The sequence below is a fragment of the Salarias fasciatus genome, chromosome 18, assembly GCF_902148845.1.
Source record: "Salarias fasciatus chromosome 18, fSalaFa1.1, whole genome shotgun sequence".
Lineage (NCBI taxonomy): Eukaryota > Metazoa > Chordata > Actinopteri > Blenniiformes > Blenniidae > Salarias > Salarias fasciatus.
In genome coordinates, this window is record NC_043762.1 from 1,239,261 (window position 1) to 1,243,658 (window position 4,398).

At 42.5% G+C, this 4,398-nt stretch overlaps 2 long non-coding RNA genes across 2 annotated transcripts; both read left to right on the forward strand.

The window, feature by feature from the left end:
- The first annotated feature begins 2,171 nt into the window (after window positions 1–2,171).
- On the forward strand, window positions 2,172–2,592 carry LOC115405793 (uncharacterized). Its single transcript, XR_003933467.1, has 3 exons — window positions 2,172–2,209; window positions 2,296–2,448; window positions 2,533–2,592. It is a non-coding gene; the product is annotated as an uncharacterized LOC115405793 (long non-coding RNA).
- A 111-nt stretch (window positions 2,593–2,703) lies between these two features.
- On the forward strand, window positions 2,704–3,038 carry LOC115405794 (uncharacterized). The gene is made up of 3 exons (XR_003933468.1): window positions 2,704–2,765; window positions 2,840–2,905; window positions 3,003–3,038. It is a non-coding gene; the product is annotated as an uncharacterized LOC115405794 (long non-coding RNA).
- Window positions 3,039–4,398: the final 1,360 nt, after the last annotated feature.

Here is a 4,398-nt window from a genome sequence, read left to right on the forward strand (position 1 = left end):
GAGAGTGGCAGAGCTGATCTGCGACTTTTACGACTCTGATGTCGGACAGTCCGTGACCACTGATCAACTCTCTGCTGTGAGTGACTGCTGGAAGAGTGAGTGAAAAACAAGAAGAAGAAAAAAAAAAAAGAAGAAGGAGGAGGAAAGATGGGGAATTTGTTAAGTCAAACTATCGAGCTAGATGATGTTATTTCTCAGTTGAAGAGACTTCTAACCAATGTTATCTGTAAGAGAGTCCTGGGTTGTGCATACAGTATGATTACCGATGCTGAAATTCAACGCATGGAAAAAATTCATGCTCAGGTCCGGTCGTGTCGGGGAGATGCAGCATGGTGGGTTATGGTGCAACACACTATAACGAGTGCTTCCGATTCCAGTCTGTCCTCTGTATTTGCGGGAATTGTACACGAATTGTCTAAAGATTCTCTTTCTACAACTAAGTACCACATAATATCTTTGTACACGCTGTTTGTCGATGCCGTCTCACTTTCCATTCAATGCGGGCTCTGTCTCAGTCCTTCGGATGAAGTGGACAGACTTCATTCTGCTTTGCAGATGAATTTGGATTGTTCTATTCTGCGTAATGTGTTGGTGATGATAAAGCCGTATTATTACTAGTCAGTAGCGATTGATTTCACTCTTGTAGAAGTATTTCTGATTAAACTATGCCTCGAATAATAAAAATACTGTTGAAGTCTTCCCCCTCCGTCTGTCTGACTGTTTGATCATTTACGACCCTACTGTAAGGGTGTGAGTGTTTGAAGCTAGCTACAGCTGCAGATTCTGGGTAGAAAACAAGACCTCACCATACAGAGACGCATAGGGTGTGCGTGATTTAAGGAAGTAGAAGGAAGTCACATCCGAGCGAGATGTCTGGGTGCGAGGATGGGAGCGGGGTGGGTTCTGATCTGAGGAAGTCAGGCATCCTCCGCAGGTGAAGAAAAAGAAGGGATCATAAAACGGGGGGTAATCTAGTTCGACAGGTCTACTTCAAAGCTTTTATCAGATAGCATACGAGCAGGGGACGTCTGGGAGTAGATTATGGGAACAGCATAGGAAGTTGTCTTATGAACAGGGTCACTCTGATAGAAAATTTAAAAAAAAAAGAGTTTGTTTAGTTCAGATACAATATTTATATGCTATTCTTAGAAGAAAATTGATTGTGAGCAGGTCAAAACTTTTCTCAGAAACAAACTATGATACCTGTGTCCGAAGGATAAAAAAAAAAAAAAGATCTTTAAGTTTTCATCCTCTACTTTTTCCACTATTTCAACAGTCACATTCAGGAAGACATTACAAAGTACCACAACCCCATAAAAAAATCTTTTATTCCTCCTGAACAAAAGAAAAATAAGACAGAGAGTTCTACATATTTATTTTATCCGCTACTGTTCTCTCAACATCTCTTTACCCGTGAGCATGCGTCTTAGCATGTTTGTGTAATTATATTTTATCGGTGGATCCTATCAAAGAAGAATTTCTATCACCACCATGGACAGACAATAAGTCTATCTTTCTTCTATCTTGTATTGTTTGATCCGTAATCAGTTTCTCACAAAGAGTAAATCCGGTCTAATTTTAATTCGTACAAGAATCTTTGGGCTTCTCTTCACACCCTCACACTTCCCCCCCCCTCAGAAAGAATATTCACTTCCTCCAAGACCCAACCTCTCTCCAACACCTCATGCCGATCCTGTGATCTTATTGGAAGGATCAAAAGTCATAAAAACCACCAAAAAACAAATGCAAAATAGCTAGCTAGCACGGATATAAGTGACAGTCAGTCACTTCAGCTTGCAACAGGCAGAGCAAGGAAGGAGAGAGAAGAAGAAGAAGATCACTGCTTGAGAAAAATACCAAACACCCCGTCAATAACACCACAAGATGGCCGGTAGGACGAATGGACTGGAAAATTATTTTCTCTTTGAAAAAGTGTGAGAGCGAGAAAACAAAGTGCATTTTAATATATTTTTCTAGACAAGACTAATTTCTTCGGTGAATCATCATCATCCACAGGGCCGACGACCCATTCTCGATGTAAGTACCATGGTTTTTAAATTTCATGTTATTTGATCAGACAAAAATGGATTTCTTTTTTTTTAAACAAGTTTTTACCCCTGTTTAACTAAGTTTTTTTTTTTTTTTTTTTTTTTTTAAGTTGAAGAAGAAGAAGAAGAAGAAGACTTTAACCTGACCCGGGATGATTTTGGTAAATTGTTAAAGCAATCCTGTATTTAATTGAGAATAATCGTGTATGGGATCTAATGAGGTTTGTTTTGTTTTTACGATTGACAGATGAGCTGGACAGGCTCGATAATCAGACTCGAAATCTGACCTCGACAGCCAGTGAAGTCCCAGGACCTTCAAACACAGGCCGTCAGAATCTAACAAGAAATAGGTCAATTATCACGGATTCTCTACAAGAGTTATCCTCTCTCCGTACCAGGGGTAATTTTTTTTTTGTTTTTAAATCTTCAGAGATCTCAAGACATTATGGAGGTCTCACTATCTCTGTTTTATTTAAATTTCCAGTTTTTCCTCCAAATCGAGAAGACACTCCAGGGACTTCTGGTTCTGCAGTAAGAGCTCGCTTTTCCCGGAGTAGGTTTACCTGATCTGATTCATACCTGGTTGTACATATGAGTATATATATATATATTTTTTTTTTTTTAAAGTAATTATTTGATGTCTCCTAGCTCTGAGCCGTTTCGACGACATTGATCACACTCAAGTCTCGGGAGACCTCAACAACCTCTGTACTTCTGGTAAGTCTTTTTTTTTTTCAAGTTTATTAAGTTTGTTTAAAATAAAACTTCTGACGATCGTCTTCATATTAAAGATCTCCTGTTCGCACCTGGTCGAGTAGAAACCGCTGTCAATACAAGCGAGGTGGTTGATCTCACTGGTAAGATTTTTTTTTTTTAAATATTGATGGTGGGATAAAATAATAATAATGCCATGCATGTGTGTAACCTTTTCTTAAATTATTCCTGTATTTTAAGGGCCTACGCAGACCGAGCCTCCTACTACAATCCAGGAGCTCAGAGGCATGTATTTTATTCTTTCTATATTCCCTGTTTATTTATTTACTCAGTCTTAAATGATCCTTTGATTAATTTTATTTATCTGTTTATTTTTTCAGCTCTCGTTCCAAGAACACCATCTCCACCGATCGCTGATCACGACCCCGAAACTGTGTCTGAGCCTGAGGCTGATCCTGGACATGACAGCGAGACTGACGATGATCTGAGGGGTAGGTTTTACGACTGAGATGTGGAGAAAAACTTTATATTTATAACATGTATGTATGTATTCAATTTTTTTTCTTTTCATTTAAAGGCCCGGATGAGGTACCACCACCACCACCACCACATCAGGATGGTGCGGACATCCACTATGTGAATGGTAAGTACTTTATTTTGTTCTCACTAACTGTTCTGTACATAATTGGGGAATATATATCCTATACGTGACTTTTCCTCTATCCTCTTTTTAGATTTTTTTGTTCGAGATACGGAGTTGGGAGAAGACCGGACTCTTCTCGGCATCGTTAGAAATGCTGCTTTCGACACGGCGCTTCAGAAGGCCAAAGCAGTTGCTGCCGACGTTCTGAACTGGAGCTTCATGCGCGGTGGGATAGCATATCTTCAGTACGGTGATCTGCAACGGCTCATGGATGAGCGCTTAGAGCAAGCCTTGTCCTGTTAAAAAAAAAAAGAAAGAAAACATCCTGAAGCAGTAAAGCACGACATTCAAAAATAAATGATTGAAAATCCCCGAGCAGTGTGATTTCAGAAAAATTAAAACCCCATGGCGCGCATTTTAGACTTAAACTTTCTGTTAGAGTGCCTGGTTCGAGATCCTGAATCATTCATAATAAACGATGTGAATTTATCACCGAGTGCATTTCAATCTGGGTCTGGTTACCATTCCGATTCGTCAGCATCATACCCCAGTGTCAGTCATGAACCTCCTCCTCCCCCTCCCCCTCCCCCTCCTCCACCTCCTCCTCCCCCTCCCCCTCCTCCCCTTCCTCCTCCTCCTCCACCTCCTCCTCCTCCTCCTCCTCCTCCTCCTCCCCCTCCTCCTCCTCCCCCTCCCCCTCCTCCCCCTCCCCTTCCTCCCCTTCCTCCTCCTCCTCCACCTCCTCCTCCTCCTCCTCCTCCCCCTCCTCCTCCTCCTCCTCCTCCTCCTCCTCCTCCTCCTCCCCCTCCTCCTCCACCTCCACCTCCTCCTCCTCCTCCACCTCCTCCTCCTCCTCCTCCTCCCCCTCCTCCTCCTCCTCCTCCTCCTCCTCCTCCTCCTCCTCCCCCTCCTCCTCCACCTCCTCCTCCTCCTCCTCCTCCACCTCCTCCTCCTCCTCCTCCTCCTCCTCCCCCTCCTCCTCCTCCTCCTCCT